At 47.5% G+C, this 11,428-nt stretch overlaps 1 protein-coding gene across 3 annotated transcripts in view; it reads right to left on the bottom strand.

The window, feature by feature from the left end:
* BFAR (bifunctional apoptosis regulator) overlaps positions 1–6,095 on the bottom strand; it is a 60,715-nt gene extending 54,620 nt beyond the window's left edge. The window contains exon 1 of one of the 3 annotated variants that reach the window (XM_063934312.1): positions 5,919–6,095. The gene's annotated coding sequence lies outside the window, so the exon portion shown is untranslated. Of the gene's footprint in view, positions 1–5,842; positions 5,864–5,918 lie in introns of those variants that run through there. The other 2 variants (XM_063934314.1, XM_063934313.1) reach the window with 2 other exon arrangements.
* Between the last annotated feature and the right edge of the window lie 5,333 nt (positions 6,096–11,428).

The raw sequence follows: 11,428 nt of genomic DNA on the forward strand, positions 1-11,428 counted from the left end.
ACTAGATGGGCCAAGTGGTTCTTATCTTCCGTCAAATTCTATGACCCAAAATCTGCAATAAAACGTACAGTAAGCAGCTGAATAGGGGTTACATTCCCAATGACTAATGGATATCTCAGAATGCAGAAAATATATTTGAAATAAGTGATCTAGTAAGTCAGCAACTATTTTTCATTGTATTATTTTGCTTTTAAATTAAGAAATGTACTTCCAATTTCGTCAATTTATAAATATGTGATATTTAATCCAGATTTAGGTCAGTGTTTCTTATGGCGTGTACACACGGTGCGATGTGCTGTACAGCCCGACATTGATTATGCAATGTGGCCAGAGCCCGGCCCTACTGATATAGTCAATGTCGGGCTGCCTGTACAGTCTATTTTTCCTTGCGATGCTGATCCCACGGGACTGTGCATCGGCATCGCAAGGACTATATAGTGCGATATGCACTATATTTTCTTACGATTTTGACTATATAGTCAAAATCGTAAGAAAAATCGCAATGTGTGTACACACCTTAACCTTCAGTCCTCGCAAGCCCCCCTCTCCACAGCAGCTCATATACTGAGATTTTTGTCTGTGAAAACAGGTAGGATTATTACTCACTTATCCAAGTGGTCCTGGAGTTGTGGTGGAACTCACCCCCCCCCCCCCACCCAGCTCTAAAGGGATTGTGCGCGCTGTAGGCACGCGGTGCAAAGGAGGGGCGGGATCACCCAATAGTATCCCCAATTTAAATTATGTAGAGCTGCCCACTGTAGTTATGCCCCCAGTACAGCTGCCCCAAAGTAGCACCTCTTCACACACAAAACCTCCCCCCCCCAAAAAAAAACCACACACACAGACACAGCTCCGGCTGCCACTGAGGGGAAGGTGCCAGCGCCCGCTGGAAACACAACCTCAGCGGACGGCCTGCACTCCCATGCGGCTCACATTCTGGGTTAGGTGAGCCGAAGGGAACTGACGGAACGCAGTTCCGCCCTTTTACGGCTCACTTTAACCTCTGCCTGTTCATGATTAAAGAAAACCAGAAAACATGAGCTGATTTAGGTGTGGTTTATATTCAGACTTATTTAAGTATATTTCAAAAATATTCTCAAATGTAAAATGCTAAATTGAAGGCATATTAAATTATACCCCTTTAACACATGCAGCTATATCCCGAGTGTTTGCATGTGAATGCCAGGATTTCTGTTTATATAAAACATCCCGGGGCTAAGTCCCAGATCTACGACCCTGCTCCTGGCCAGGGCCACAAAGCTGAGAACTGGGGAGTTTGCCAATTTGGATACCCATCAAATTCCTGGGTCACATGTCTGAAAGTGGCATTAGATGGATACATTGATTAGTAAATGACCGCCTTATAACCTATAATATCTGCACTACCTGATGTTTCCAGCAGTTTCTGACATCTGATATCAAACAACTATATTATATATCATTCTGAGTAGTGTATGACAATTTTTGATTATTGTTCAGTGTTGGCTATAACTCTAGCTGTACTTTTATGTAGCCTAACTTTTCAGCATTATACATAATGCAGTGTAAATTTGGTAAAGGGATATGTTACAGCCTCCGAACCTGCTTACGGACCTGACTGTTTTACACTTGCTGCATACGGAGAAAAGGGGCTGGGGAGAGAGAGTGGGGATAGGGTGGGGTGGAGTGTGGAGTAGGGGCAGAAAGGGACTTGGGGAGACAGAGAGAGCGGAAGGGTTGGGGCAGATGGGGACTGGGGAGAGAGTGGTGTGGCAGGGGCAGATAGGCACAGTGGGGAGAGAGAGAGAGAGAGAGAGAGAGAGAGAGAGAGAGAGAGATGCAGATTTTTCTGCACCCCCCACCATATACGGCCCTTATATACACACTGCACCCCCATGCCCCTCCATATAGTGCCCCTTATAATCAGAGCCACCCCCCTCTTCCATGGGAGGAGGAGGGGTTGGTGCTGGGGCTGCAGATGATGCAGGTAAGGAGGAAGCAGATAACTGGCTCAGCTGCTTAATATCAACTGTCGTGCCAGCAGGAGGGGGGCATGGTACTGTGTTTACCTCTCCCACACCCCGCACAGGCAATGCCCAGACCCCTCCGGCCAGCTGCTGGTGGCTACTGACCTCCTCTACCTCAAGACTGTCTGGGAGCTGTGCGGGGACTAGTGAGCTTACACAAGCCAGTACCGGTGCATACAGTGCAGCATCATTATAGCTTGCCCATTACAGATATACAGCACCTATATATAAAAGGCTAACACTGCTCCTCATCTCCACACATACACACACCTGCTCAGTATGACAGAGCCCTGACTCCCAGCAGCAGGAGTTCCAAAAACCCAGCAGCTCCTGTGTAAGTAGCGACCCCCCCCCCCCCATAACCCGGCCACTGTGTCCGTCTTTTAACTAGTTGAGACTATAGGTTAATATAGTATACCTGAGAGCAGACCGTGAGAACCTCTCATGTTAAGTATAGGAATAATGTTAAGCATATGGAATTATAGCTGACTGGGCAATGGACTGCATTCTGATTTGGGAATAAAGTAAGGAAGAGCAACTGTGCTCTTGGACAAAACCATGTTGCACTGCAGGTGGTGCAGAGAGATTTAGATTTGGGAGAGTGTATCTAAACTCAAAACTAAATTGCAGTGCAAAAATAAAGCTGACCATTATTTGTGGACTACATGTAATAGGAGCCAGTATTTACCCTGGCATTTGTAGCCTTTACATTGCAATTCACGGTTTGCCGAGGTACACAAGGGTAGACGTAAGAAGAGGCATTATGGGGGAGAACCGGTATCAGTGCTGTTTTGTGCACTGATACCGCTTCTGTATGAAGGAGGAGATGAGTGCTGTATAACAGGGACACTATGCGCCTATGTCTATATCAGTGCTGCTATCTACAAGATAGCACGCAGATGCGCGAGGGCAATGTATGACCATTCCAAAAACTGCATCTATCAATTTTGACAGCTGCAGTTGTTGCTGCCCATAAACCACAGCAGGTACAGCTCTGTCCCTGGCTGTGGCAGTTGCCGGCTACGTGCTGCACAGGGGGGGGGGGGGGGGGGGGTGAGGATTAGGCTGCGTGGGGAGGGTTAGGTTTAGGCATCACCAGGGATGGTTAGGTTGTGGGGAGGGGGGGGGAATAGGCTGCGGGAAAGGAGAGTTAGGAAGGTTAGGGGTAGTTGACTTACCAAATAGGTGTCAGGATCCATCCTGAGCACTGGGATGCCGCTCTCGGTATTCTTATTGCCTGCATCCGAAGCACCTGAGTAACGATACCATCCCCTTGCTGCTACCTCTTCCTGGCCGAAGCAGGAAGTTATACCCATACGATATGTGCAGATATAGTACATTACATCTACCCCACAACTACTTGCTCTCTTACTTTACGTATTCCCATATCAGATTCATTATCTCAGGCACTGCAAGCAGTGCAGTTGCATTTTACCTAATCCCACTGGACTACTTTGGGACTCAATGGAAATAAGTATTTCGTTAAAGAAGCCTGAACGTTACTGTCTGTCTGTGTGTGTGTGTGTTTATTTATTAATTTATGTTTCTAAAACACATTTCCTGTCTTTATTTACAATTTTCCTTGGAAGACTACAGGTTCCAGCTAGCCCTGGTGTTCTCCAAGTGCCAGCTTGCCTCGACATTCATGCAAGGTTGTATCATGCCAGGCTGGCAAAGCCCAGGGCTGGTTCCTAAAATCATGCTGTTTTTTCTCTTGATTTTGGGGTAACCAACACTACCATGAAAGTGCCAAATTGCTAAGCAAAAGCATGGTGCAGTTTATGCTTACATTTGTTCTCCTGTCCTTCAGTGCATGGATCACTTAGCCCCTCTGACGTAGGGATCTTCAATGTCAGGATGCTGGTGTCGGTCATGTGACCACGGGCATCCTGACGAGGCATTTCATACCAAACCTCTATTAAGATGTGTTCTGGCATATAACACATCTGTCTGGAAACCCTTGCACTTGCTATGCTCATCCACTATGTACAGCGCTGCAGAACTCTTATGGTGCCTTATAAATAAAAGCATTTATCATTTTTGAAAAACCCTGAAGAGATTGCATTTGTTGTCCATTTCTACATGCAGGCTACTTCCCTCAGCAGCTTGTCATTTTTGATTTTGGTATTATATGCGCCCTGTCTAACCATTTCTACTAAGAAAAAAAAAGTAATCGCAGCTAATGTGACGGATACCTGGCAGTACTAATCAGTGCCACATAAACAGGGCATTGGGTTAAATATTTTTTTAGAATATATGTACTTTATATGTACTTAATAACTACTGTTTTAACCTTTTACTAGGTTTATTTATTTTTATAGGGCAGCTAGTCATGCTCTGTTGTGATTGGGAAACAAAACTGTATTCTATGTTAGTAATTTGTTTATCTGCATGATGTGTGACAAAGCCCAGCACTATTTGTTGGGCTGTAATAATAATCTAGACACTACAGAAAGAAACAGGTTGCAGCTGCTCCAACAGCACACATCCAAGAACATCTGTCAAGCTAACTATACATATATATATATATATATATATATATATATATAAATAAATAAATAAATATAGGCTTACCAGTCAGATCTGGTAGGTGTGGGTAATGAGGAGCAGACATATCTGGGAGGTGGGGAGCAAACAGAGTACTGGAATGTGTAATGGATGGGGGGAGTAGGCAGATACCGGGAAGGTGTACTGCAGGCATGTCCAAACTGTGGCCCTCCAGCTGTTGTGAAACTACATATCCCAGCATGCCCTGAAACAGTTTTGCTGTCAGAGAATGCTAAAGCTGTGTCACGGCATGCTGGGATGTTTAGTTTCTCAACAGCTGGAGGGCCGCAGTTTGGACATGCCTGGTGTAGTGTGTGGTGGGAAGCAATTAGATCTGGGAAGTGTAGTAGGGAGCAGCGAGAGATCTGGGAGGTGCACTGGGTGGTGGGGAGCAGGTAGAGATCTGGAAGGTGTAATAGGGAGCAGTCAGATCTTGGTGGTGTACTGAGTGGTGGAGAGCAGCCAGAAACAGATCTGGGAGGTGTAGTGGGTGGGTGGTGCAGGCAGAGATCTGGAGGGTACAGTGGGTGGTGGGGAGCAGGCAAAGATTTGGGAGGTGTACTGGGTGGTGGGAAGCAAGCAGGTATCTGGGAGGTATACTGGGTGGTGGGGAGCAGGCAGATATCTGGGAGGTGTACAGGGTGATGGGAAGCAGGCAGAGATCTGGGAGGTGTACTGGGTGGTGGGGAGCAGGCAGAGATCTGGGAGGTGTACTGGGTGGTGGGGAGCAGGAAGAGATCTGGGAGGTGTACTGGGTGGTGGGGAGCAGGAAGAGATCTGGGAGGTGTACTGGGTGGTGGGGAGCAGGCAGAGATCTGGGAGGTGTACTGGGTGGTGGGGAGCAGGAAGAGATCTGGGAGGTGTACTGGGTGGTGGGGAGCAGGCAGAGATCTGGGAGGGGGACTGGGTGGTGGGGAGCAGGCAGAGATCTGGGAGGTGGACTGGGTGGTGGGGAGCAGGCAGAGATCTGGGAGGGGGACTGGGTGGTGGGAAGCAGGCAGAGATCTGTGAGGGGGACTGGGTGGTGGGAAGCAGGAAGAGATCTGAGAGGTGGACTGGGTGGTGGGGAGCAGGCAGATATCTGGGAGGTGGACTGGGTGGTGGCAGCTGGCAGAGATTTTAGCGGTGGCTGCAGGCAGAGATCTGGAAGGTGTACTGGGTGGGGGGAAGAGAAAAAGATCTGGGAAGTGTAGTGGATAGTGAAGTCACCACTATGTTCACAGGGGACAGCAGGCAGCGCTCATTGCCGAGATACAGCTGGCAAGAAGAAATAAACCAATTGCACTCACACTGCTACGTTGCTAGTCTGTAACTATTAGTAAAAAAAAAACAGCATCTCCTCTGCTAGTTATCAAGAACAATTACCTTGTTCCAATTCTCTTGCACCTCCCGAGGGTGCCGCCATTTTACTCAGCATCAGCTGATACCATCTTTCCCCTTCCGCCCGGTCCGCACAGCTATTGGCAGCCCTCTGAGCATGCGCCGGCTGCGGCTGACAGACAGACAGCTATGTGTGTGCTGCTGCTGCTGCTGCTCCCTGGTGCTCACTCCAAGCAAGCAGTCAAGCCAAGGAGGGTGGTCACGTGACGTGATGGCGTCCGACTCTGGCAGGAGGAGAAGGGAAGCGTCTAGGGACGCTACCAGAAAAGTGAATCACATTAAGAAATATCGATTATTACGATATTTCCACCAAGGGGGGATTAGATAGCCATAAACGATCTATCATCATGTAATATCGTTTTTGTTTTTTTGTTACTATAAACCATGATCAGGTTATTTTATAATAGAAGTGCAGTGTCTGTTGGTTTCAGGGCTGCTTGCTTAACCACTTATTAATTGGCGCACAGCTCATCCGCACTCCGCTTCTCACGCGGCCTATTCTAGTGAAGTTGGCCATACGATGGGGATGGGGTCTATTCATGTAGAAATCAAAAACTGAACTGTTACTTATCACTATAGTACGTCAGTTTGATGCAATATATAGCTTTGATAAGAAGTAATTCATGTATACTTACCCTTTATGTGATGCGATACGGTATCATACCTCCCAACATGACCCTCGCATGGCTTTGCTCGCCATGCTTCGGCCAAGGTTACTATTCCCGATTGTAGTCCACGTGGGTCGTAAAGTATGAAAAAAAAATAAAAAATGATTTTATGTCGACCTTTTCATGTGTCAACCTTTTCATGTGTCAACCTTTGCCATGTCGAGGCTGAGGTCCCGGGAAGCTGCTAGGAGTTCCAGGAGCGGAGCTAGCACCGGGTGTCTGGCAGGGAAGCAAGCCTGAGTATATGGTATTGGACAATAACCATTCACATTCTGAAAATGGTCTGGATCTGTAACTGCTCTTGTGGAAGGCGCTGCCTGCCATGCTGCATTCTGGTCACAGACTGTAGTGCCCGTGTCTTGCTGCCTGTGACCAGCGCATGATTACAAGTCTGGCTTTTAAGGAAATAAGCATGCTCTATTGTTAGTGTTCCGGACTTGAGAAAACACCTCCCCGTTGGATTCCCTTTTCTGTGTGTGATTAGCAGATAGTGGCCCTCATTCCGAGTTGATCGCTCGCTGTCGTTATCAAGTGAAAAAGCGGCAATTCTGCGCATGGTACTTAGCGCTCATGCGCTAAGTACTTTAACACAAAACTTTGTAGTTTTACCCAAGCTCAAGCGACGTTTTTCTGTCGCTCGAGTGTTCGTAGAATGATTGACAGGAAGTGGGTGTTTCTGGGCGGCAACTCAGCGTTTTCAGGGAGTGTGCTAAAAAACGCAGGCATGCCAGGCAAAATCGCAGGAGTGGCTGGAGAAATGGGGGAGTGGCTGGCCAAACGCAGGGCGTGTTTGTGACGTCAAACCAGGAACTAAACAGACTGCAGTCATCGCAAGATAGGAGTAGGTCTGGAGCTACTCAGAAACGGCATGACATTTTTCCTGTGCAGTTCTGCTAATCTTTCGTTCGCACTTCTGCTAAGCTAAGATACACTCCCAGAGGGCGGCGGCTTAGCGTGTGCACTGCTGCTAAAAGCAGCTAGCGAGCGATCAACTCGGAATGAGGGCCAGTGCTTCCAGTGGGAAGATACTGCCAGTGTACACAGAATGCAACTGGCTCACCAAAGGTGGTGGATTTTACTGGGTGGGAGAGGCTGCAGTCCTGATTAGGGATGGCCATCGGAGGGTTTTCCATCGATGGTGTTAAACCATCTGTAAGGTAACCATCGATGGTTTTGGCTAACTATAGTCACCCCTGTATTACTGTAGAAATAAATGTAGACCAATCAGATCCAGGGGGTGTGGCCTTGCGGCTGTCAGGGGGCGGGACTAAGATCCGTGTCCTGACACTATGATGAAGAAAAAAAAATTGGTAGAAAAACCATCGATAGCGGGAAACCATCTGGTTCTCCCGAATCGATGGTAAAAGTATTCGTCATCGGTCCTAGAACATCGATGATTTCGAATCATCGATGGTTGATGGCCATCCCTAGTCCTGATCAGGGTTATTCAGTTTGGTTTTAAGCCTGTCAGATTCCTCTGATCGTCATTCAGCTAACTTCAGGATGTGAATGGTGATCTCCATACGGGTTTGGGGCTGGGTGACTGGCGGTGGGGATCCCGGCGGTCAGCATACCGATCCAGGCCACAGAATGCCAGTGGGGGTGGGGGAGGCAAGAGCAAAAAAGCCCCTTGCGGGTGCGGTGGACACCCATGTGTGGGAATAGTCCCGGTTAGTCAGTATGCTGACTGTAGGACTTTTGATCGCTCACGATGCCGGCGTCGGCATGGTGACTGCCACGATCCCGAGTGCCGGTCACATGACCGGACCACCTACCACTCCTATCGTCAGGCCCTGGACACTGCCAAACAAACATATTTCCAATCTCTCATCATGCCACCAACCCCAATCGACTTTTTAATACATTTAAATCACTTCTTTACCCTCCTTCACCTCCCCCACTAGCTACTATCAGTGCACAAGAACTTGCTTCCTACTTCAAGGATAAGATTGATAAAATCCGAGATGAAATGGTATGCTCTAACTCAGCCAGTGACATGCTCAATTCCCTACCTGAACCCTCTGGCACTTTCTCTTCATTTGATCCCACAAGTGAAGATGAAGTATCAACACTCTTTTCATCTTCCTACTCCACTACCTCTCCTCTTGATCCTATACCCTCACAGGTCAGTAAAACTGTGTCTCCTGTGCTTATCCCAACCATGTCACGCTCGGCTTGAGTTGGGGATCTGACGACTGATCAATGACTGAGAACGAAACACTGAGGAAAGATAAGTTCAGTTTTAATGAGACTTCGATCATACACAACGGCTAGGAGATAAGTCTGAGTGAATTCTGAAGGACGAAATGTTCGTGACTAGTAAACAATGATGAAGAATACTGAATGAAGAAGTGATTTATGATTTGTAAACGATGCCGAAGTTCACTGAATGAAGAGATGATTTGTGATTTGTAAACGATGCTGAAGAACACTGAATGGAGAGATGACTTGTGATTTGTAAACGATGCTGAAGAACACTGAATGGAGAGATGACTTGTGATATGATGTTGAAGAGAGGATCGCTGTGAGCACCGTCAGCAAATGGAGACCCTCCACTGGAAATGGACCCAGTGGTTAAACTGCAAGAGGCGGTGGACTTAGAGCAAAGGACTGCAATAACAGAACTGACCACCGGGCGGCCACAGCAGAACCAGGATTCCAGGGGTTAACCTGGGAGTACAGAGCTTGAGCACCTTACAGCAGCAAGTAACTTGAAGCACTGGCACCATAGCTAAGCATCCACCCCTTTTTATAAAGGAAGACTGCACCAGATTGGCTGGATGCGAACTGTGATACATATTGGCTAGGCTTGGTCTCCAACATGGCTGCTCCCTGCACAGAGGACACATGTGGAACCAGCGCACAGCCACTACCTCTGGCCTCGGCCTCCCAGACACCGCACTCCTGCAACAGGACATCGGGAAACAGACACCTTCGGCTGCCATGCTCCGCTCCCCAGGACCCGGATCCCGGCCTCCAGATGCCCGGCAGTCGCACCGAAGGACCTCGCTGCCGCAGCTCCTATCCGTCGCAGCCACACCAGCCAACCAACAGGAAGGCCGAAGGGATCAGAACTGGAGGTAAGACTCCGGATGCTGACAGTACCCCCCCTTTTTAGGGTGGTCTCCGAACACCCATGCTGCTTACTAGGATTCTTGGCATGAAAGGCACGAATCAGTCTTGGAGCGTTAACTTCCTCTGCAGCCACCCAAGATCTTTCCTCTGGACCATATCCTCTCCAATCTATGAGATACTGGAGACGACCATACCTCTTGCGGGAGTCAAGAATCTTATGAACCTCAAATTCCTCATTTTAAGCGGCTTGAACCTTGGGTGGTTTACGGAAAGCTGCTCGAAAACAATTTAATACAAGAGGCTTTAGCAGAGAAATGTGAAAGGCATTGGGAATTTTCAAATAGGGAGGCAGTTTCACCTTGTAAGACTCAGGATTCAACACTCTGTCAATAGGATACGGACCAAACTTTTTGGTAGGAACTTTGAGTCTGAGGTTTCTGGTGGATATCCAAACACGATCTCCCACTTTGAGACTAGGAACAGCCCTCCGTTTCCGATCGGCGTAGGTCTTATATTTTTGAGAAGTCTTAAGTAGCACCTTGTGAATTTGTTTCCAATTCTTAGTGAACTGACGAATAGGCGGATTCAGCATCAGGAACCTCAAGAGCTGGGAGAGATTCGAAGGAAGGAACTTGTGGATGAAAACCATAGTTAATGAAGAAAGGAGTGGAATTGGTGGAGGAATGATATAGGTTATTGTAGGCGAACTCAGCGAATGGGAGGTAATCCATCCAGTCATCCTGAGCAGGGGACATGAACATCCGTAAGAAAGTTTCCAGATCTTGGTTGACTCTTTCAGTCTGTCCGTCAGTCTGCAGATGATATGCTGAAGAGAAGTTCAACTTGATTCCTAGGACCGAGCTGAGAGCTTTCCAGAACTTGGCCACGAATTGAGGACACCGATCAGAAACTATTTCCTGTGGGAGACCATGCAAACGGAAACTCTCTGCGAAAAACAATTTGGATAGCTGAGGAGCAGAGGGAAGACCGGTGAGGGGTATGAAGTGAGCTATCTTTGAAAATCGGTCCACAATGACCCAAATGGTGTTGTGCCCTCTGGAGACTGGCAAATCGGTTATGAAATCCATAGAGATCTGAGTCCAAGGCTTTTGAGGTGTTGGAAGCGGATGAAGAAGACCCGAGGGAGATGTTTGTGGACTTTTATGTTGAGCGCACTTGGAACAGTCTGCTACAAATTCAAAGACATCCGTTTTAAGATGAGGCCACCAGTAGAATCGTTGAATGACCTTGAGAGTCTTAAGACCACCGGCATGACCCATGAAAGACGAAGAGTGAGCCCACGTAAGCAATTTTCTGCGAAGTTTTGGTGCCACAAATGTTCTTCCCGGAGGAGGCAGAGGAACAGTATGAGTTGAGGCAAATTAAGCTGGATTCAGAATAAATTGTTTCTCAGAGGAGTTGAGTAAATAATCTGTTTGAAAAGATGTGCTTCGATTTAAGGTTCGTGGGCGGTAAGAGAGTTTGAAGGAGAACCAAGAGAAGAAGAGAGCCCATCTGGCTTGCTGTGGATTTAAACAACGAGCTGTCTGGAGGAACAGAAGATTTTTGTGATCCGTGATAACAGAAATAGGGTGTTGAGCTCCCACTAATAAATATCGCCACTCTTCAAAAGCTAATTTTATGGCCAACAGTTCTTGTTCGCCAATTGGATAATTTTGTTCTGCTTGGGAGAATCTTCGAGAAAAATATGCACAAGGATGACTTTTCTTATCTTCAAAGAGCTGAGAAAGA

The sequence above is a fragment of the Pseudophryne corroboree genome, chromosome 7, assembly GCF_028390025.1.
Source record: "Pseudophryne corroboree isolate aPseCor3 chromosome 7, aPseCor3.hap2, whole genome shotgun sequence".
In the NCBI taxonomy this organism is placed as follows: Eukaryota; Metazoa; Chordata; class Amphibia; order Anura; family Myobatrachidae; genus Pseudophryne; species Pseudophryne corroboree.